Here is a 24529-nt window from a genome sequence, read left to right on the forward strand (position 1 = left end):
GTGATATTGTGGTGATGAGCACTTGCCTCTGCTGGGCTCCAGAGGATGCTCTGGGGCTGGATTGCCACAACTATTTTAGCACATTGTAGCTGCAGCCTCATGCAGGCCACCCCGTCCCAAAGGTATAGTATGGTGGTTCTGATGCTGAATCACCAGCACTGACTGGTGGAACCACTATCATCCTCCAGATGAGGAATAACCTCTATTGAGCCATGCCTAAATGCAAGAGGCCACACTCACTGTTCTGAGGAATGAACGCCTCATGGAGTTCAACAAAAAAAAAAAAAAAAGTTCCTCACCTGAAAAGGAATATCTCCTGGATAAGTACAACCTAAGGGCCAGCCAGGTGAAAAGTAGCTTTGCAGTATAAGACCTGGACATCCTGATTGACAAGAAGTTGAATTAAAAGAGCAGTATAGCCTTGCAACAACGACAAATGTTACTAAAATAATTATGCCTTAATAATGTGGCCAGAATGTAAGGGAAGTAATTATTCTCTGCAATTTGTCACTTGTGAGATTGCACATGTAGTAATGCACCCAAAAGGATATTCCTGATGGAGAAAAGACATTGGAACCCCAGCAATGGGTCTAGCAAAAGTAGTTAGGGTGCTAGAATACCTGACAGACAGGGAAAGACAGAGAGCAATGTTAGCTCAGCTTCAAGAAGGCTAAGGGAGGTCTCATTGCTGTCCTCAACTAGACAATGGGAGAGACAGTCTTTTCTCAGAGATGCACAGTGAAATAACAGAAGGCAGTAGCAACAAGTAACAGAAAGGAAAATACTGGTTAGACACATGGAAAAATAAATCATTGGTGAATGTTTAAATTGGCAGTACATTAAGTAAAATATCCCAAGCTGCATCTGTTTGACAGTACTTGGTAAGTGATTTCCCTGTCTTTATTTTGACCCACAACTTTTCCTCTTCCTGCTCTGCTTTCTCACTTTATCGTGCTAAAGGTGGGGGAGCACAGTGAGTGAGGGTCTATGTGGATGCCTGGCTGCAGGCCATGTCCAGCCCATCACATAGCAAAGTATAGTTAGCTGATATGTCAAGACGGGCCTTAGCATAACTTTGCCGGCCCTACACAAACAATACAAGGACTAATCAAATGGCTGGTCACAACTATGAGACCTTAGTGTTACTACAAAACCAAAGAGAAATTGATGAACTAAAATAAATCAATTAATATAATTCCTGTGCTGCCATTCAGCGAGACCTGGACAGGCTGGAGAGCTGGGCAGTAAGAAACCGGATGAGGTTCAACAAAAGCAAGTGTAGGGTCTTACACCTAGGGAGGAATAATTGCATGCACCAATACAGGCTGGGGGATGAGCTGCTGGAGAGGAGCTCTGCAGAGAGGGATCTGGGCGTCCTGGTGGACAACAGGTTGGCCATGAGCCAGCAGTGTGCCCTCGTGGCCAAAAAGGCCAATGGCATTCTGGGGTGCATTAAGAAGAGCGTGTACAGCACGTCGAGGGAGGTGATCTTCCCCCTCTACTCTGCCCTGGGAAGGCCTCATCTGGAGTACTGTGTCCAGTTCTGGGCTCCCCAGTACAAAAAAGACAGGGATCTCTTGGAAAGAGTCCAGCAGAGGGCCACAAAGATGGTGAAGTGCCTGGAGCATCTCCCCTATGAAGAAAGGCTAAGTGAACTGGGTCTGTTCAGCCGTGAGAAAAGACGACTGAGAGGGGACCTGATCCAGGTTTATAAATATCTGAGGTGTGGCGGCCATAGTGGTGAGGCCAGTCTCTTTTCAGTGGTACGTGGAGACAGGACGAGGGGAAACGGACATAAGCTGCAGCATAGGAAGTTTCGCACGAATGTGCGTAAGAACTTCTTCATGGTGAGGGTGACGGAGCACTGGAACAGGCTGCCCAGGGAGGTTGTGGAGTCTCCTTCTCTGGAGATATTCAAGTCTCGCCTGGACGCCTACCTGTGCGACCTGGTGTGGGGAACCTTCTTTGGCAGGGGGGTTGGTCTCGATGATCTCTAGAGGTCCCTTCCAACCCCTACAATTCTGTGATTCTGTGAAGATGAAGATGCCGACCAAACAACACAGTGACCAGTTGTCTGTGAATTGAGTTAACAGAAATAATGAATAAGCTTTCTGAGGATGCAAACTATAGTATATGATAGGTCACAGCATCTTGAGGAGACAAAAAGACAACTTAAAGACTACCAAGGTGGGATGAAAAAAGATCAAAGTTGAAGATCCCAGCACCTAAGAATCTACTCTTGCAGAAATGAACAGACATCTAGGCCTTCTCAGCATAGCAGGCTAGGCTGGGAACCTCATGACAGAAGTGTGGGTTTCTAGGGCCAAGAGAGGAGTACTGAGGACCTTCGCAGACTGGGGCAGGATTTGCTGCCATAACCATAACACTACATTGTTAATGGTTCAGTTACTAATGCTGATAATGTTTGTTATAGTTATATCTACTGCCATCATCACACTCATTTCATAAACTGTTATACTTACTCAATATCATTATCATTGCTTTCTTACAGTTATCTTATTTTTTCTTAAGAATTCATTACACAGTTAAATATTGCAAGACATGATGGCATCTGCTATTGCCATGCTCAAGTTAAAGCACTTTAATATTACAGTCTACATAAGCTGTTAAAAATCATATATATAGGACACAGTCATTGTCTCTTTCCATTCCGGGCATTACTGCAGCACTCTCCTGTTCTTCCCCACTGACAAAGAAGCATAATTGTGTGAAAGAATACAGGCATTGGTGCAATGTGTGGACGGCTGAGGCAAGTGCTAGAAGACATTCTAAGGACATTCTAAGTGAAAGCATTTAGGAATACAGATCATGAGCACACATAGCCCTGGAAGACACATTAAGGACTAGAGATACTTGAAGGTGGGTGCTCTCATAGAAAACCTAAAGATGAGCTTGTGAATAATGCATTTGAAAAGCTGAGGAATTCAGCCTTAAAAGGAATGATAAGGCTACAGAAGATGGGCATATGCTGCATATCTCATTTAGAAGAAATTCCATTCCAGTAAGTTTATATCAGAGCAGTCATGAGAACCATTTTTGTTGTATTTTCATACAGATACTATTTCATGAAGATCAGCCTTCCTTTGTTTTCATGGATCTCTTGTCCAACATCCTTGTTTTAACACAGTTCATTTCCAATTGCTATACAACCAGTTATCTCAGACAGCTGTTTTTCACCACACACTCTATGCAGCATGTGCAGCACGTGTGTGGAGGAAGGAGAAATGCAATGCTTCTGACATCTGAGAATGCTAATGAGACTAGAAAATAGAGCAGTTTACGTAGGCAGGTTAGTGAAGCACACTTCTCCAAGAATGTTTGTTTTGAATCCAACACTGGCAAACTAACAAAAAGCTACTGTCACTCAGATGCTCTGCTGTAATCCAGATGTGGCCAGGTATTGACTTCAGAAGAGTTATTTCCAAAGTACAGGGATCCAGATCATGCAGGATACTATCACTAACCGTCCCCTTTTTACTCCACTTGAAGTAAAACCGTTAGGAAAAGCACCAAAAATATGTTCCTAAAGCCAAGGTTGACAATAGAGCTAAGCCACAACAAATGGGAAAATTTGTGGGATTCTAGCTCCGGAATCTACTATTACTTAAGGTCATTTCACTGAATTGTGCACAAGCTTTAAAGACTTTTGTACTATTTCATTTTGCATATTAATTATATTTTCTTTTTCTGTGAAAATTCCCAGTACTTCTATTTGTACTGTGTTGATGAAAAATCTGTATTTTGTACTGATAGAAAATCTATTTCTGAGAAAGACTTCTTAAACTGACAGCCACTAATAGTTCCCAAACACTGGTGTTTTCAATGCCTTACTATTTCACATTGGGTTACTGTTTCATAAATATGGAATGGATGATTTCTTATCATGTCGCTCTTTAAAAGATAAATAAGCACTGCATTCTTGTACAGAGAGGAATCTGTGGGATACAGAAGATTAATGAAAGCAGGAATTGAGGATGAAATTTAAATAGAAGTAGATTCTTCTTAACTTTTTCACTTGGATAACTCCATTACCTAGTAAGTTATAATTTAGAGATTGTTTTCAAAGATAGAAGTGTTGATAAAATTAATGAGTAGTACTGTAGCATCCAGGCAACAATTTGGATTCAAGTAGTAAGAATTCAGTCCCCTTCCTCTCATAGATTTTCTTGTGTGATTGTGTGCAACTTTATTTCTAAGTACCTAATGTGTAACAAATGACATAAGATACAGGATGAGGAAACTATATTAATGACTCTGAGAAAGAGAAAAAAAATCTATACAGAAGTTGATGGCTGTGTGGCATATTTGTCATTAGTATCTTTAAAAAGGTCATTTTTTGGTTGAACGTATGCTTTCAGCATAATAGAAATGTGCTACTTTAACACACAGTACTAAGCCTTATTATACACATAGGTCACCCCAAAAGTAATACCGCATATTTCTTTCCATGGGAATTACAACAGATATGAAGAGCACAACAGCACTTTTAGATAGAGTAAATTCTCAGCTACAAAACAGTATTTTTCATGACTGTCACCATTATTAGTTATGAATTTTTGCCAGCAATCAACAAGGGCCTGCATGCTGCAGAGGTAACCCACTGTTGCTGTTTCCATTACTGAAGTGCACTCCAATCACCTCACTGCACTCACTTTCACTGTACGGTCTCCACTAACACTCAGGAAGTGTCAATAAATGTCAATGGGTGCATCTTTCTTCTGCATGGAGAAATTCAGTGACAAAACTTGGCTTCATACACACTTCCATGTCAGACACCATTTTGTCTGCCCCTCTGCTGCCATCTGGGAACAAAATGTAATGCAATAGCAGTGGGAAGTTTCAACCTCTACTGCCATCCCACCATCTACCTTTGATACTGTAGGCCAACATGATAAAAGATGTTACTTCTGAAACAGTGCTCTTAGAAGAAATACAGTCACTATATGCTTGTAGATAGTAATAACTTACGTATCCTACACAAGTTTGAGTGACTGACATAAATATAACAAGACTTGTGATACAAACTGCAGAATGATAAAACAGATGTCCGGTGAAGTAGTAAAACTAGCCTCTTGCTACTTGCATATAAAACTACTTTTTGGCACAAATTCATTTTTGTAAATTGACACAAACTGAGCTGTGCAGCTCATTTAACATTTGAGCTTGAGAAATTCAGGTCTTCATCCCCCTCCATTTGACCCAATAACTTGCTTACATATGGCCTCAATGAGCTCTGAAAAAGTGTGGATTTATTGTGTACCTAAGAGAAAAATGTACCCTTGGGTCTCAAACTCTGAATGTATTTGGATTCTACTGTAAAATCACCAGAAAAAGTATTTTTGGTACAATAAATATATTTTTAAATACAGATACACCCATATAGAAGTATACAAGTGTATATTTATATGTATAGAAATGTATGCAAGAATTTTATTCAAAATAACAATACAGAAGTACGAAAGGTGGTTTCTGCAATCAAATGCAGATGACAACAAAATATAGAACATCATTTTAAAAGATTGTATCTGAGTAAGTAGTTCTGGGTTTTTATTTTTTAAGCCTGCAGAAACTGATCTATCCTGTAGCTTGTCAGAATACCAGTGAATACTGATATAAGCATTTCTGTTCATTTAAGCAGCATAAATGAATAAACATGTGAAGGGAATGATCTGAGTTGAAGAAAATGATGTATTATTCATGCAGCTAACAACTCTTACTCACGCCTAGTATAAATTGAAACCTAAAGTGCAAATCTAGGACACTGAAGATTTTTCAGTCATGCTGAGTTATATTTAAATTTAATCTATGCCAGTAGTTACGAGGTTATTTCTTGTTTTGACATCACCACACAAGCATTTCACAGTGTAAAACTTCCTCTCACTGGCTACGCTGTGGGAAACAGCCTTCTCTCATAAATTATGAAGGTAGCAGTTTCTGCAAATGAAACAGCTAGGTTGGCTTAACTGGAGGTGTAACGAACATAGAGATGGTGACTAGTTTAGTTTCATATGACATACATCTGAACAAAAATATTTAAATCAAAACTGAAATATGATGTTGCCCAAGAGAAAAAAAAGTTTGTATTTCTCATTCTATTTTCTTTAATGAAATATTCATATAGCACTGTTTCTGATATGCTGCGTTAACTTGGAGTTGTGAAGACATTAATTCCTAGAATGTGATATCTGGGTTTTTATCATCAGTGGTTGTTGTAATGTTTCAGTAATTAATATTTTCAAAATATGGTAATCATACTGAACTCTTATGCTGAGTCACTGCAAAAACTCACTGCCAGACTGCAGTCAAGTCTCTATAACATCACCTTTCCCAAAGGTGCCTGAAAACTTCATCTACAAACCACCTAGCTTTAATTACCCCATACTGGAAAATAAATGAAGAAAATAGATACAGAAAGAAGAGTTTCATTCAGTGGCAAAATCTGGACCCACAAGTTAGGGCAAGTAATTTCATCTTAACTGGATTTTAAGACCATTGGAAGGTAGAGATTAGCTGATAGAGTATCTGTATCTCTTTTGTTTCAGTTGGATTCTACTGACATAACTACAAAATAAGTTTTATCAAATACAGGTAGTTGGGTCATTTTCTTGTCCCTACCTAGCCTGTGAAGTAAAAGGACTATGCAAGCAAAAAATCAAACTCAGCATTCACTTTTATTACTCTTAATGTATCATAATTTGGAAACAATTTCACAGGTGTTCTCTTTCTGTATTAATTCCTGGATGTTTTTGCATAGCACAACAGAGCAGACACACCTAGCTAGATGAGATGCAGTATAAGGTATCTAAGCATAACATTGTACCAGGACTGTTTGATCTCATATAAACTATTACTGCCTCTATAAGAAGAGTTTTTCCACTGGTCAAACCTTATGGAATTGTCATTAGGAAATAATCCGGCCTGTGAAAAATTTGCAGAGACCCAAAAAGGAGTATTATCAGACTGGACTATTTTTTTCTCTTCTGGGCTTTTCCAGCTCTTAGAGAGGAAAGTAGGAGTAAATGAGAAGTTCTTTTACACACTACTACACTGACATTCTAAGAAATAAAGAGTAACTCTGAAAAATCATTGATGAGACCAGGGTTCCTGAGGCTGGTAAGGTTTTAAACACTGTGCTGGAAGACTTTGCACATTATGTTGGTTACAATTTGTCTCTCAGAGGAGAGTTCTGGGCAAAAGATATGAGTCTGGAAATGTGTTAAAGTTCTAGAACAGTGAAGCAGGCAATATCCATATTTAAAATACCTAATAATGCATTCACACTTCACGTGACTATACAGTGCTATGTTACCCATTTCCAGTAGCAGTATTGTCGCAGAATAACAAAATTTTTGTAGCTGAAAGGGACCTCAAGAGATCGCCTAGTCCAACATCCCTGCCAAAGTAGGGTCAGCTAGAGCAACTTACTCAGAATTGAGTCCAGTTCCATTTCAAATACCTCATCAGGTAAGAATGCACACCATCTCTGGGCAATCTGTTCAAGTGCTATACATTTCCAGCTCTCTCAGCCTTTGCTTGGATCAGAGACGCATCAACCCCTTCATTATATGTCATGTCATAGTCTTTTGTTGTACTCTCTACAGTAGTTCCATGTCTCTCCTATACTGGTGAGCCCAGAACTAGACACAGTATTCCAGATGTGGCCTCACTAGCGTTCTTACTTATTTACTTCCCCTTGTTCTGCTGTTATTTACCCTTTCAAAGAGTTGACTCCCCTCCTACTTGTAGGCTCTCTTTAGGTACTGGAAGGCTGCATTTAGGTCACCCTGCAGCCTTTTTTTCTCCAAGCTGAACAAGCCCAGCTCCCTCAGCCTGTCTTCGTAGGGGAGGTGCTCCAGCCCTGTGTTCATCTTTGTGGCCCTCCTCTGGACCCTCTCCAACAACTCTCTGTCTTACTTGTACTGGGGGCCCCGATCTGGACATAGTACTCCAGATGGGTCCTCACAGGAGCAGAGTAGAGGGGGACAATCACCTCCCTGTCCCTGCTGGCCACTGACTCTCACATCAGTTGTGAAAATTTAGCAGGTCTAAGCTTATTCTTCTTCATTGTTCATGGCTGTCAAACATCTTAACTGCAGTGATTCTACTGGACCATTACAACAAAGCTTCATTGAAAACATTTACATACACCATTCCTCAACCAAATCGTTACTGCAGAGGTGCAAGAATGGCTAAAACAGAAATATGACTATGACAATAATTTCACTGACAGTTTTGTGACCAGCAAGGTACATAGCTAAATCTGTCAGACCAATTGGAAACCTCAAGCTAATCCTGAAAGTGGTTTTAATCTTAAAATAAACATCTAAGGCTTGATCATATTTCATTATAATATAAAGTCACTTTTCATAGCAGTAATATTGTAAAGGAACAGAAAATTTAACAAGTCTAGAAAACAATGCAGTAATACAATCCTCTTTCAGAAAAAGCTTTTGATTTTATGAGTTAGTATTATCTGGTGATAAAATATTTGCCAGAGAATTCTATATGACGGGAAATTTCTGTAATGTAGTTCTGTTATTGCAAAGGAAAATAGAGAATGACAGAACGCAAACAAAAACTTCTAAGATGCATTGCAAGATACCGTAGGGATCAATTTCTTTTTAATCATCATGTGATGTCTTAAAACTAATAAGCAGAGAAACAAAAAAATGAGAAAGTTAATGGGCTGCTCATGAGAGATTTTTTTCAGTGTTTTTCCTCTTTTTTCTTTTTCCATAAATGTAGGCACATATAAAACATTTAAATACTTAAGTCCAAATCTTCTGTTTTATCTAGAAAAAAAGAACAAGCTGCCAGTATTATACTTTGGCTAGAAATGCTGATTGTATCCAACATTATCAACATTCTTTTGCTTCAGCAGATTCAAATTACTTTATTAAATTTTCCTGGCAAGAGTTTACCCCGTGTATGAAAAACGGATGTTCTTGATATACTTCCAAGTTGTTAATCAACTGACATGTTATTTATGTCTGAGAGGTTTTAAAGTACAAATGTACAGCACAGATCCGGAGGAAAAAAAAAAAAAAAAACACGAGCAGAAATTACGTTGAGTAAAACACACTACCGTAGATTATACCAGAATACCGTGGTTTGTCAGATGAAGACAAAGGGTTGTCCTATTTGGCTTGAGGGAGATGAAAAATCATGACTTCTCTGTTGGCAACAAATGATAGTTAATAAATCCTCAGCACACTGGCATTTTTTTAAATCTATATAGAATACTGCAAGTATAGCCAAGTTCCATTTCCATTGGCTGTATTTCATGCAGTGCTCCTTTTGGAGCTCATATTACTCTTTCAGTGTAATAGCAATAGCAAGATGAGCAGAGGCGAGCCTATGGGTGTTTTTGCATTAGTTCATAGGTGCATGTTTATTGAATTAATGTAAAAACACTCAGACATGTCTTTACTTTATAGGACTAAGGTGCTGTTATCATTTTATATTAGAGACAAAGTTTAATTATAATTTGAAATACTAGCTGGAAGTTTTATGAGGTTTACATTCCCTCTAATAAGAATTTGAAAGTAGATAAGCAGGAATCTCCTAACTCATTCTGACATTGTCTATAATAAGAAGGAAACTGCACAGTCACATCTTTTTCAATATAATTATCTAAGCTGAAGCAGAAAGGTCAAACCTTGTAAATCATTTGCAGGCTAATCAGGTAATCATTCAGAAAAGAAGGTTTTAGCAGAATAATTTTCAGATAGTCACATGTACATTACATAGAAATTCAAAGTAATTTCAACTCAATAGCTTAGGATTCTGACTTTAGCATGGTTACTCCTGTACAAATCATGGTAAGTAAGTAAGAAAAAGTTTTTTATACTTACTATCTATGAGAAAAAAAGGGGGGAGGAAGTGATCAAGAAAAACAAATTTGCATATGCATAAAGATGATTAAGAGAAAATTGACTACAAATATGTACAAACACATACAGAAACTCATTTCAGAAATACAGTCACAGCTTACTTTTCTGTTTTTTTGTTTTGTTTTTAAACAAGATCTACTAATTTGACTGAGATCTAATTGGTTACAAAGTTCTCCTAAAAATAGAGCTGATCAGCACTTCACATTTCCACTTCACAGGAAATGAAGGCATATAAATCTGACCACATTCTAATTCACAGAAAATCTGAGTATTCTCAATACTTCTTATTAAATAAAATTAAAGTGTTATGTAAAAACTGATTATTTTATGCTTACATTTAGTTCTTTTTGTTTATTTTTTTAATCACATTCTACTACAAATACATACAAGTTGCTGGAAGTTATCATAGCCTAATACGATTTATCATAGAATCATAGAATATGATTTATCACGGAATCCAAGATAATCTAGTTTCAAACTCCCTGCCATGGGCAGGGTCACCAAAAGTTATATTATATCATGATATAATATGGCAACTTGATGTACTAAAGAGTTGATTATTCTATTTTTATATTATTTCCACATAAGAGTTGCTGCTACATTGTTTATTTTCTAAATTAAGACTGCAACATTTTAAGAACTGTGGCTTGCTATGAGTTTTGGGACTCCTAAAATCAAGTTCATAATTTACTGGAAATTGATAGTCTCAGCAGTAACTTGCAGAAATAAGTGGCCAGCATAACTGAAATGATCAAAGTTGTACAGGTCTGAGACAAATTTATCCATCAGATTGGAAGGATAACTCCTTCAGATTAGACAGTTTGCAGGCCAGCAACTCTGCTGTAAATCACATTTTTTTTTCCACATATGCTGCAATGAGCCAGTGTGATATTTTGACACAAAATATCTCTCTTCAATTTCAGCGCCCAACAGCATTATGAAGAAAACAAGCTTTTGATCTTTCCAAATATTCCCTATGCGTATATGTACATATATGTGATTGTTTTGTTTTGTTTTTTTTAAATATCCTAGTCTTCATGAAAATATGTGTTATTCTGTCAGGTATTTGTTATTAATCAGCCCTTGCACCCACATATAAAGAAGATACTAGGAATATTTCTCACAGTTAAAAATGTATGCATAATGGAAAATTGGAGGAGTACACGGAGTAGGGACTCAGCTCATCCTTTGATTACTCATACTGCATGCATCCAAGTTCTGCTTAGGGTCTAATTTAAAGCAAATTAACTAGTTGCTCTAACACAATGCTTGGGTGCAGTCCAGAGGTAATTGTTTTTTTTTGCCAGGACTCCAAACTAAACATACTATGAACAAGAGTACACCAGGGATGTTTCTTCCATACAGTCCTCTAACACTATTCCAATAGACTCATCCTCAGTAGACCTTAAATGCATTTCTACTGTCCTTACATATTGTGTTCCATGCATACAGTACATAACACAGGCATCATCTTACGAACATGTCACTCTAGCAGCTATGACATAAGTCTTACATGATGGCACACACTTTTATTAGAAAAAGCACAAAAAGCCCAGAAGTACACCACTTGTAGACAGTCAGATTCAGAATTAATATTTTTCTACGTGATATGAACTGTCCTGTCAATGAAAACTACCATACTATCATTAACGCCATATTCACTTTTTTTATTTTCTTCCAGAGATGTTTTCATGTTACCTATTTAAAATCTATTTTTTTCCTCCTCTAGTATGAATACACTTAATTTTGCAAGGTACAGCTGGAAATGGGAGATGCCCTCTTTCGGCAGATCAATGAGTCTGGACAGTAGCTACTGGAAGACTGTAGTCCCTACTGGAAAACAGGCCCTTTTCTGTGAAAGGTAATGGTAATCCTAGCAGAGAGGAATGGGTCTTTGATAAAAGCACACAGGTATGTTATGATAAAATTCATTAAATTAAGGAGTCCCTTCCAGATATTACTTCAGTGAGAGGAAGGTAGGAAAGAACACTGCTCTAGAATTTTAAGGATAGGTAACATCAAAATGCATTCATAAAAGCACACCAATTGCAATTCCATTCCCACCTTGTTTCTGCTGTCCCCAGCTGCCAATTCCTCTAAAACTGTGCTCTTACTGGATTATCATAACAAATGACATTTTTTCAGTGTACTGACTGAAATTGTTAGCATCAAAAATGAGTTTTTCTTCTTATGTAGAAGAAAGCAGATTTGTTTTCCCCTGTACTGTCAATAAATGGGGAGATTATTCTTATCAAATATGATTGCATTTTTCTTGGCAGAGATGACATGCACAGCCTGAATTTTGCTTCAAAATAAGGTAAAAACTGATAACATTTGATGCATCAACTTCTTATTTGCCTGCTTTTAGCACAGTATCCAATACATAGAGGACCCTTATTTTCCACAGAGCATAGTGTGTTTTATGAATCACGATCTATGCCTAAATGAACTTTACCTGTAAGGGATGATCTTAAACATTTCATAAAAAAGTAGCTTTGTACTATCTACAATGTATAGCTTTGTTGATTGCAATTTTCAGTATATTCTGCAAAATAAAACAGTGCCAAACAATCTGCTGAGCAGTGCAGTCAATACACTGGAGGGAAGGGAAGCCATCCAAAGGGACCTGGAAAAGTTAGAGAAGTGGGCCCATGAGAAGCTAATGAGGTTCAACAAGGCCAATTGCAGTGTGCTGCGCTTGGGTCGGGACAATCCCAGGTGTTTATATAGACTGGGAGAAGAAATCCCTGCAGCCCTGCAGAGAAGGATTCGGGAGTCCCTTCCAACCCAAGCAATTCTATGATTATATGATCAGGAAAAGCGTTTACCTAAAAGAACGATTGCTCCTGTCACTGTGAGAAATTGTTTTTAATTGAAACAAAATGATAATGTACCAACAGCATCAATATTTTTCCTGTGACAAGATTTTTTTTTAATTTTAGTGGGAAAACAATATAATCTGCAGCAAACACATTTGTTTGCTTTATTACATGCTGTTTCCCACTGGATGTGTTTGATCAGTTTACTTGATTGGTTTTAATCCACCATGCCCTGATCCAACCTGTACTTTCTTCCAAATATTGTTCAAGATGAAGAGCTATCTAATGCCAAATTAGCTTGGGGATAGCACAAGTAGTGGGTAAATAAATTAAGGCAATTACTGTTGAAGCATCATCCTTAAACGGAAATATATCTGCAGAAAGACAGAACGGCCCAAGAATGATTTGGCAGTAGTTCTAATCTAGCAGACAAAACTTTCATGGTAGTAGCCATAGCAGGGGAATTTTAATCAATGTTAAAAAGCTATTGTAGAGGTTTCTAGTTTTTATGATGCTGAAGGAAAACATTCAGGACATAGTATATCACTTGAATATGCACACAAAGATGAACAAGCCACTCACAGTAATTTTTAAATGTTAAAACTGACCCGCAACATTGAATTGCTCAGAACCATTGAAGCTTTGAAATACTGGCAGGATTCCAAAGCAACTCAAGAACCAAAAGACCAACTGGAAATACTTTCAGATTATTAAACTGTGAAAGCATTTACAGAATTCATACTTCCTAATCAACAGCAATTTTTCCTCTCTGATATTAAAACAGCTGAAAGCATACATCTGATGCAGTATTTGACCTACAAGGCTGAAAAGCTAATTGACAAAAAAAATTTACCTTAAAAATATATTTTTTTTAAAAAAAAAGAAAAAACACCAACAAAAAGCAAACAAACAAGACAAAAGCCCATATGACATTTAGTCCATTTTGAGTCTAGTATGAAAAAGTGGAAGACTGGCAAAGCACGAAGAAAAAAAATTGTTCTCTGTGACAGTCAAAGAAGCCTGAAAAGTATGAAATTGCTTTAGTGCTCAATCAACTTTAGAATATTGTAGTGGCAATCAGATCAGCAGCTAACCTGTTCCAGCTCCAGCATTGTTACTGAGCTCTGGAACAGACTGTGCAAATCAAACATTCAAAAGAAAAATGTTACAAAGCAATAAAAATTGTCAACATTTGTTATCAGATATTCTGATAGATGTGTTCTTCTGAATTTCATACTAATGATCAACCGCCGTTATGAGCGCAAGCTATTTTGGGCAATAATGCATTTGTCAGCAATAGGATGAAGATGAGTCAGTATTTTCATGCTGTATTTAGCTAACTTGAAAGACATACATGTTCTTATAGTTAAACAACAGGTGTAAATCAATCAGAAAGCACGACAGAAATAATTTAAAAAATGCTTGGAAAAATAGATAACCTTGTCATATTTGTGTCTCAGATTCTGGTAAATTATTTAAAACAAAACTATCTTGTAAGTTACAAATGCAGTATATCTGCAGTTAGACTACACTGTAATGCTACCAATAAAATTGAAATGTCTACTGGTTGAAACTTAATCAATGAGATACAACTCATATATCAACTCAAGTTTTATCAGAAAGGCACTTCTGTTTTAGAGAATCTAGTAACCATGCTGATCTCCAAATGAATCCTTGTTCTCTCAGTAAAATTCTTTTGGATTCCCAGATCTGATATTCTGAGCCTACAACAAGCATGTTCTCAAAGGAAAAAAGGAAAAAAAAAAAAGGAAAAAAAGGAAAAAAAAGGAAAAAAAGGAAAAAAAGGAAAAAAAAGGAAAAAAAAGGAAAAAAAGGAAAAAAAGGAAAAAAAAGGAAAAAAAGGAAAAAAAAAAAAGGAAAAAAAAGGAAAAAAAAAGAAAAAAAAAGAAAAAAAAGAAAAAAAAAAAAAAAGAAAAAAAAAAAAAAAAAAAAAAAAAAAAAAAAAAAAGAAAAAAAAAAAAAGGAAAAAAAAAAGGAAAAAAAAAAAAAAAAAAAAAGGAAAAAAAAGGAAAAAAAAAGGAAAAAAATCCTGGAAATGTACAAAAGTTTCTAGAGTTTGTTCAGAGTGCTCAGGTAATGTCCTATGAATTCTACACAAACTGAGGCTAACATTCTGGTTATTCCTTAGTCTGGAAAGGAGGTAGGAAGGTCTACAAACAAGTTAAAAATTATTATGTGTACTAGTATTTCTACTACTCTTTCTGAGAAAATTTATGAGGTTGGGTAAAGAACGTTAGAGATAAGCAAGGGGCAGAGCAGGTAAAGAACATTATGCTATCTTACATAACTGTTCTTGGTGCATTTTTTCCTAGTCAAAACTTTCTACCTTGTTGTGAAATATCAGCTGTCCATATTCAAATTCTATTTGTTGTGTGCATGAGATGAAAAGATATCAAACATTACAAAGCTGTAAATAGTAGCCTATGTCTTTGTTCGTCAAAGACAATACCAGTGCATCAGCTCTATGATGTGCTTAGGGAGCCTCTGTTTTCTGCAGTCAGAAATTATTCAAATATCCAGCCCACGAGGCTGCAGAGCTGGGAACACCACAAAATTTCCTGCATGGATGGTAACTTCTGGCACCGAACAAATGTCAACTCTGACACTCCAACAGTGAACAAATTCCTGTGAAGAGCTGTAATGTTCCTTTGCCAAAAGTTAGCCTTTGCTAGAACAGAATAGTGGTATGGAAAAAAAAAAGAAGTCATATGTAGTAAATGCATAAGAAATATACAATATAGGGTATCCTATTGTAAATTATTATGTAATCAGCCCTTCAGCCTGCTGCTGAAGTTACGATTTTCTCAGTTCTGCTCAGTATGGCTGTTTGTTTTGCCACTCTCCAAAACAGATCTGCCAAGTATCATTTGGACACCACTGTCAGAATTTTCTCAGATTTCTCAGTTTGAATTTTGGGTGGTCCTGCACAAAGCCAGAAGTTGGACTTGGATAATCCTTGTGCATCCCTTCCAATTTCAGATATGTCATGATTCTATGAATTATCCCAAATTTGAAAGCAGAAGAGTGGCACAAAGAATGTACAGTAAAACCTATCATTAAATAGATCATCTTAATTATAAATTTTTAGCATACAGAGCCATCAAGTAAATTGCTATCATAGCAGAATAAACAATTAGGGTGGTCACTGTCAGCAAAGAGGTGGTAATGCCAGGCTGAGAGGGCATCAGGACTTGTATCTAGATCAGCAACAGTTAGTGCCATGTGTAAAGCCACAGTCTCCGGCTGATGGAGAGCAAACAAAATGGCAGCAGCCAGAAAATGTCACTGTTGCTGAAAGGGGGAAAAAGAAAAAAAAAAAAAGAGAGAAAAAAGAAAAACAAGATCATAAAGTGGTAAAGCTGCCAGAAACATTTAAGCCAATATCCTGCAACTTTTAAACTTTTAAACTCTTCCTAGTTGAGACTTATTGATTTACTGTTTATACAAAAAAAGAAGAGAAAAGAAAGAAGAGAGAGAGAGAAAAAAAACCCAACACATTAGCACTGTGACCACCAACCAGCCTTTTCCCAGGGACATGTAACATAACTGAATAATCTTTTGCAGAAGACGGCAATGCTCAAGCAAAAAGAATAGTCGAAAAAAAAAAAATCATTTTCTTTTGTAGCCTATTCACTGCTATGTTTTCAGACCTCGGAAAAGGGTAAGTCGATGCAGCAGAGCAATGAGCACCACCAGCTGTGCCACTCGAGATGGGTCTCTGCCCTTTCAGCCTGTGTCATCAGAGGGATCCCACATCGCTACAGTCAGTGGCTTTCCTGGCACCACACCGTGGAAGAAACACCAAACTGCAATTTTCCCATCAGCAAACTATGAAGAGCTTGCAGCTGTTAACTTTTTACTTTTTCATATTTTTTTTTTTTCCTCTCTTTTCCCTGTAAGTGGCTTCTTCTTTTTTTATATAACAACAAGCCTACATCTGTTCAAGACATACTGAATCTGTCTCTCTTCCAACCACAGCTTGTGTTAGGGGTATGGTGTGACCCAGCACCCCAGAATATCCTCTGATATGCATGTGGCTCCTCGGCTGCCCTCTCCTGATGGTACATCTGCAGTTGGCCTGGGAACTGCCAAGCCCTCCTGTCCCCATCTCCATCACATCTCTGCGCCAGCCACAGCAGTATACACCATAAATCTACATGAGAAGTCTCTGTTCTATCAGCAGCACTTTGTGCAATTATAGAAGTTCCAGTCTTTTCTACTGAGATGTAACACATTACAAAACCCAGAACCTGAAGAATTTCTTTCAGAGAGCAGCAAGTCAGAACCCACCCATCACATACTCTCCTTACTCTGGGAAAATTCAGAACTCTTGCTACGATACACTGAAATGAGGCCAAAGAGCTCATTTCAGTAGAAACTGAAAATGTAATTTCCATCAAATGAAAAAAATCAATAATTTATCCACTAGCCTTCACCTCTACTTTAGTTAGCGTCCAGAAATGAAGATAAAGGACAGTAACCTCATTCCTGCAGCAAGCTCCTTCAAGAAAAAAGGACTCACTCACACAGATAGCTACACTGAATTGTATCCCATTGTCATTTTATTCCTTATTAGATCAAAGCTTCAGAGAAAATAGAGTCATTCTGCAGAGAATTAGATTTCTTATTCTTTACTTGTATAGAAATATTCCTTCTTAGTTTCCAGAAAAAAAATCTACTGTATGTCTTCATGACTGCCTCTTCCTGTAACAATTCATATAACGAGTTCTGCAGACTTGTAACATAAGCCCGTGTCTCAGATAGAGGGTATGACTCTGAAATTTGATAAAGACACAACAGCTGAAACACTGAATGCAGTAAAGTAGAAGATTTCTAATTAAATCCTAGCTATTAATTATTATGAGATCTAGTACTTCATTCTTCAGTATAGCTTGTATCTTAGCCTAGATAAACTTTTAAAAAATAAAGTGATATGTGGTAGATAAACTGTAAAAAGTTACAAAACTTCCATACATGCTGAAATTAAAAAAGAAGCGCATCATAGTATTAAATATTTGCACCCTAACCAAAATCTTTGGGCACAGTTAAAGGCTAAATGTTTCTAAGTGTCCCTTTGCTGCAATGAAGCCAGTGCCCAGCCAGATCTCGTTCAGCCTCCAAACAGTGGGACACACTGGCAGGATGATCTGTACCAATGTACCCTGATTTTCCAGTACTTTCACTTCAGTTTGGAAACGTTACCTCCATTACGTGCATTCATATTCGTGTTTGCTCTGAAGTTTAGAGAGATTAAGGCAGCTTGGTGAGGAAGGCAGAACAATATTCCTTGCAGCTGGAGAAACCTCACGTCTGCCTGGTATTGTGCTATGCTCCAGGGTGGATTTCTTGATACTAGATATACAGCAACTAATAGACTTTTCACACAGATGTGTAAATATAAAATACCATTTAACTGAAATGAACATATTTGAATAATAAGGATTTTGCAAATGAAATATTATAAGCTCAAATACATAACACTGTCAAAAAAGGTAGTAAAGCACAGTCTAGAGGTGGCTTGCCCGAGCTCTCGGAGCAGAGACACCTGCCGCAAGCCGCCGCGGTAGCAGAGGGGACGACAATCGCCACTGACCTCCGAACGCCAGCGGATGGCAGCACCGGCACAGAAACTGGAAACACGAAGAGCTCTCTTTATGGCAGCGAGTGGGACTCCTGCTTCTGGAATAATTGCCCCAGTCAAGGCACATTAAATTCGTCATAAGGGTCTCTCCTTCTCTTTCATTATATCCTCTTTCTGAAGTTCCAGCAGGAAATGGGAAATGCATAAGATGCACATCTGTGCACATAGATTAACCAAAAGCTTACCTTTTTTTTTTTTTTTTTTTTTTTTTTCCTTGACTAAGAAAACTAACCTTGTAACAATCTGGAATCAGTACAAAATACTGTGAGTACCATTACTAAAGTCATGTTTTCAGTTACAGGGCAACATCTCCTGAGTTGAGGGGAGAAGGAGAAAAGACATACCTCAGCAAAAGGTATTTTCATTGTGTTGAAGTGAACCTGTTGCTATTTACCTTGCAAACAAAATAGACAAGTCAATATTACTTCCCAAGAGAGATCTACTATGTTGTGCCTGAGAAGTTTGGAGCAACATACAAATTTCTAGTAGGGTCAGCAGATTCAGTAGCCATCATTTCTAACTTAATGGTATTGGTTAAATACACAGTGTAAATTGTTTCAGTATAAGCAAATAAAAAGCACAAAATGAAGTATTTCATTGCTCAAATTCCAAGAAACACTTAAATGCATATATATACACACACACACTTTTAATTTAGAATAAAGTTTGAAACAGACACAGAATATGTCGTTTGTACACATTTCTAAGCATTTGTAATCCTTTAATCACTATCAAGCTAAACTATCTTAAGAGGAATACTTCCTTTGCACCGTAAACTTGCCCTGGCCCTTCTATAAATATCTGAAGCACTAAATCTAAAACTAATTTATTTTCAAGTATGATTAAAGCTATTTTCTTACATATGCAACTCAAGCTCATTGTGACACACTAAAAATTAAGTAATTATATAAAAATAGTTTAATTAGTTACTTATTAATTAGGTAGTTACTTATCTGAACATACCCCAAACTCACAGCTAGAAATCCTATTGACAAGTTCAGCATAATAAAAAAGCCTTCAACATCACGAACAGTAATGAAAGTGCCAAATATTCCAGATATCATATGTTGCTAATGGTTCTCATTTCTGCAGAGGGTACCAGGAGTGGGGAAAATAAACTCATTTGCCTATTACACCTTGGAGGAAAAAAAAAAAAAAAAAAGTTTCCATCTTCTTCATTTGTTTTATCATAGAAATGTGATCTGCTGACACTTCTACAGATTTACTGTTACTGAAGGTAAGTCATAAATATGTGTTAAACTGAAAACTGATTTAACTATTTACATTGGGAAAGTAATCCATTTGACTTGATGCTCTAACTGCAGTACACTAAGTCTGCACTGGGTCTTGCAGATCTACAAACATCTTGTTAAGAATACAGTTAGCTACCCAAACATTAAAACTGAAAGAGGAAGAGGAAAAGAGTCAAAAATTCTTTACAGACTGTAATGAGTTCCTCTTAAATATACATGAGGTTAAGAGGATTTGGATGGAAGTTAAAAGTTTTAGATACACAAAGAAATGAAAGTTTATGTGCAATGAAACAGACTGGTCCAAAAGTAACCACTGAGCAAGCCAGAAGCATTGGTGACCATTTTTTACTATTCTTCCACAGAGGTCTGAGAAATGTGACAATCTATGCAAAATAAGTCTTTGACATCCAAAGTCAGTTTAATCAAAATATTTCTTTTCTCACTCTCAACAAATCTAATAATGGCTAGTCATAAAGGAACTTGAGACTGGTTGACAGATTATTTCACATTCACGTACAGTGGTTTTGAGCCACATTTTCCCTTATTTACATATGATAGAAGAGGGAGAAGAGGAGATGGAGGAAGCACAAGAGGAGAGGCAAATAATTAATTGGTAAACTCTCATGAAGCAATTTAAAGGACTGAGTATCAAGCAAAGATGTAATTTAGGTTTGATGGCAGCTTGTTATAGAAACCTTCATTCAAATAAAACTTCTTAACTGGTTAAGTATGTACTTTTTCAGAGAAAATCCACCTTCTCGTAAGATCCAATAAGCCTTAGTTTTCTTTTGGTTTGTATTTCTAATATGTTGAATTTTGCTTGAAATTTTTCATTAGGATTCCATAAGGAATCTCAAGCAAGTCTCTGCCTGTTACAAACAGTAGCTACTTTTATGCCCACAGTTACTATTTCTGTTCATAAAAGACACTCTCTAAGTCAGTCCTTTTCAAGAGACTGAAAAACATCATGGGTGCCAATCCCTTTCTTCAGGGTACAGACATTAAATGACAGATATCCATGTGTTTCTATTTTGACTTCCATCCAAGCAAATGTCTGAAAATGACAACAGCATGATAATGCAGAATAAAAAACCAGAAAAATTGTCATTCTGTACAATATGAAAGAATCACAGAATTTTCTGCATCATGAATTTGCAAACTTATTTTTCTAGCATTAATTTCAATTAATATTTATATATACCTTAATGTACAATTTTAACAAATTTTCAGGTTAGAAACAAAAGTATGCATTCTTGAAAGAAGAAAGTCTGCTGAACTATGATAAATCAATAATAACTATGACAGTACAAGAGGATTTGGAATCTTCCAAAAAGATTTGGCAGACCAAAAATTTTCCAGTCAGTTTGAAGAGATCTTCACGCTTGGCAGAATACAGACGCATAAAATCCCATCTGACCTCTTCCTGATGACAAGTATTATGAAAGACATATGCATTTCAAGATCTATCATACTGGCAATATTTTGTACAGTAGTATCAGATGGAGCAAGGTGTAACCTTAAAAAAAGAATTCATGACTCACTTTTGCACTGCAGGAGAACATTTAATCTTTCCTAGTATCTGATATGAATGACTGCATAATGGTGGCTTATTGCTAGAAAGCTTTTTGGTTGCTAATACATAAAGCTTCTGATTCTGCTGTCAGCTTTGGACTAACAGTTTGAGGAAAATGATCTATCAGATACCTTCTTTCACATTTATCAGCGGAACTGAACTGCTAGTCACTCAGGAGCTCATTGTTCTCCTAATCTTCCTGCTGATGGTGATGGGCATACCCCATCACATACAGAAATCTACCTCAGTGTTTTGCAAACATGAACTGAACATGGAATTCATGCTGAAAACCGCTGAACTGGGATGGGGTTCTGCACAAAAAAAGAATATTAATCATTGGAAGTGTTCTACTACATGCACATTTACATCTCTCTGAAAGGGTTCTGAGGACATACTCCTTTCTCAGAGGTTGCCTCAGTTAGGGACCAATTCAGGTAGTGTGGTCAAGGGCCCCCTCCAGACACAGCTGTGGGGAGACTGCCACCAGGGCTGCCTTCCCTTCCCAAAGCTGCTTTTAAGATGAACCACTATCATTTGTCTGTCTCCCAGATGAGCTATGGATCCCATGACATTGTAATTATGCCTGCACCTGGCCAGCAGCCATGTTAAGACCCTAACACACAACCTTACTTCATCATTACTGGCCTGTTTGACATTGCTATCATGTTCAGCTTCTGGCTTACCTCCTGCTATAGAGCAGCCAGCCAATGATGTTCTCTGACAGCCTCATTAATTGGGAGAGTATGCAAACCAAGAAGTCACAGAGTTACATAAGTTGCCCACTTTTATTCATGAACTCTTAATGGGCAGGAAGTCAGGCAAGTGGCTCTAAAATGGAATTCAAAATTGAGAATCAACATAGTTCTGGTTGATATCAGAAGAGGCATTGCTGAATTTTTTGTTGTCATAAAGGCTAGTAAGAAAGGCTGGAGAAACAGCTGAGGCTTGGAAGGTATACATCCTGTCTCAGGATATTCCTCGTCAGACAAATGCTTCTGCCACTAACATTCACAGCTTCTGCGCTGAGAGAACCCATGGCAATAAAAACAGACCCAGCAGTCTTGGCTCTGCCTTGACAATGACCACTAAAGGCCTGAAGAAAGTCTCTTTCTAGAATTCCTGTGTAGTAGGTCCATAAAGAGAACTGTGCTGTTTATGTTTTTCTTCCAGAAAAAAATCCTAAAAGGTTATCATCAACGACATAAAAGAGGATACACAAAATATTTTCTCACTGATCCTGAATTGAGCATCGTTGTGATATCAGTAAGTGTGCTTTCTGAAGATAGATTGGTATTTCCTCCTTAACAGAAGTTATAAGTTTTATAAATTATATAACTTCCAAATAAAAACAGATAGCAAGTAATAACTAATGCCTATTTGAATCCTTTAAAAACATTGCAAAGAGTGTAAGGTAAAGTATTGATGTCATACATGTGACACAGTTGGTTTGATAGCTTGAAAGCAATTGTACACCTCAAAAAAAAAAAAAAGTTATCCATTACTTCATTATAAATGATAAGGAATTCTAATGAAGTTTACCTGTTTTCTTAAATAACTGAAAAGAACCAAAGGAGTAATACAGGGTACTTTTACCATACATGTTTTCCAGATAGCTTGAATTTACTATTTATTCATGTTTTTTCCATGCACCTTTCCCCCCAACCAGTTTAATTCTGATTCTGTTAGTCAGTCAACTTTTGCACTGTTAGTGTGTGGAAAAGATTATATGCATAAACCAATTAGAAGATTGGAAGTGCTTTCCTACTGTAAGCTGGAAAACTAGTTCACTAATGGTGAATGAGCTAATTGAGTACTAGCAAGGTGGCAAGCTTTTTATATACCAGCAGAGACAACTAGAATAGTCAGGCAGAGAATCTAATCTATTACACAAGCATTATGCAAGGACATTAACTGGTTCCTTCCTGTTGCAGCAATGCCAAATTTAATTCAGATATGCTCTGGATTTCACTCTGCCAGATCCTTGTTAGCAGTTAATATGCAAGGTATAACTGACAGATGTAAGATTTAAATGCCAAAGCAAGCATAATTATGAAGTTGTCAAGGTAATAAAAGCTTACATTGTAGTTCAACTACACTGTGCATGAAGTTTAAAAAAAGGGCTATTATTTCCTCTATTAAATCTTTATTAATGTATTCATTCAAATATTCTAAAAAGCAATAAATAGTATTCCAGAAATTAGTGAACCTCAAAACATTGAGAGATTCAGTTTAGATTAGAGCTTAACATCAAAAATTAGCTGGTATATCAAGCTCTCAATTAGCTCCTGCCCAAAATGAATCCTTCCGTGACACATCATCTACACATTAAAATGTAGCTCCTGTGCAAACACTCCCCTGTGGCCTTTCCTAAGCCCTGTTTATCCCTAGAGCATGATCTTGATGGCAAAGCTAATCGGCTGGACAAATTATGTATCTGTTTTTTTCACCTAAACAGAAAGGTTTTTAAGGAAATAATCAAATAGTAAGGCAACATGCCCTTGCTGGGCATGATTTTCTGAAACATGCAATAAAATCTTGACTCTATCTGTGTCAAAGGCAGGGCTTTCTTTTGACAGGAAAAAATAAAAATAAAAAAAATAGATAAACACTACCAGAAAACCCCCAGAACAATAGCAGAAATTAAGGCAGACAGTCAGATTCAAAGAAAGAAGAGGAAGCTGACTTCTAACTTCAGTGTGTATCTTTTTCATTGATAACATTTTCTCCCATCTACATATTGGCTTTACGAGGAGTTCCACTGCCACTGAATGAATTGGGTAGCCATGCTTTGAGGGAAACGAAAACTTCCAGATGGGAGAAGCAGTGGTAGTTAAGCTTACTTTTTCTTTTCATTTTGTTACATGTGGGTTAAACCCAAGTCATTTATGAATTAGGTTTCCAAAGGAAGAATTAAAAACCTTAATTGTGAATAGTGAACTGCTCAGAGTGAACACTAGGCAGTATTAATAGTGACTTGAGCCTCTAATCTCATTTGATATTACAAATAAGAACAAAGATTCTATCAAAAAGGAACAGGAGAAAATAAAGACAAACAAGCAAATCAAGGCTGCAAAAAGCAGTGAGCACGGGTATGTTGTCAAGACCAGACTCAGCAGTAGGTATCAGCCTGGTTTCTTCAAGATTAACATCACTTTTGCCAAAGGCAGTAACAACCAAAATGGCCATGTTAGCTAACTTCCATTTAGTGATGATCATGCTGGGTAAGCAAACCCTAGTGATTACATCTGGTTTAGATCAACAATAAAAGACAAAGGAATACTCTGGTGTATCTAATGGGATGTGCATGA

General features: G+C 37.0%; 1 protein-coding gene and 1 long non-coding RNA gene across 5 annotated transcripts in view; one reads left to right on the forward strand and one right to left on the reverse strand.

Annotated features, from left to right (window-relative positions):
• TRMT9B (tRNA methyltransferase 9B (putative)) overlaps positions 1-24529 on the reverse strand; it is a 102150-nt gene that overhangs the window by 49301 nt on the left and 28320 nt on the right. The window lies entirely within an intron of this gene.
• Positions 19447-22587, forward strand: LOC146544488 (uncharacterized). Its single transcript, XR_014883147.1, has 2 exons — positions 19447-19632; positions 22392-22587. It is a non-coding gene; the product is annotated as an uncharacterized LOC146544488 (long non-coding RNA).

The sequence above is a fragment of the Meleagris gallopavo genome, chromosome 4 (genome assembly GCF_905368555.1).
Source record: "Meleagris gallopavo chromosome 4, MGAL_WU_HG_1.1, whole genome shotgun sequence".
NCBI lineage: Eukaryota > Metazoa > Chordata > Aves > Galliformes > Phasianidae > Meleagris > Meleagris gallopavo.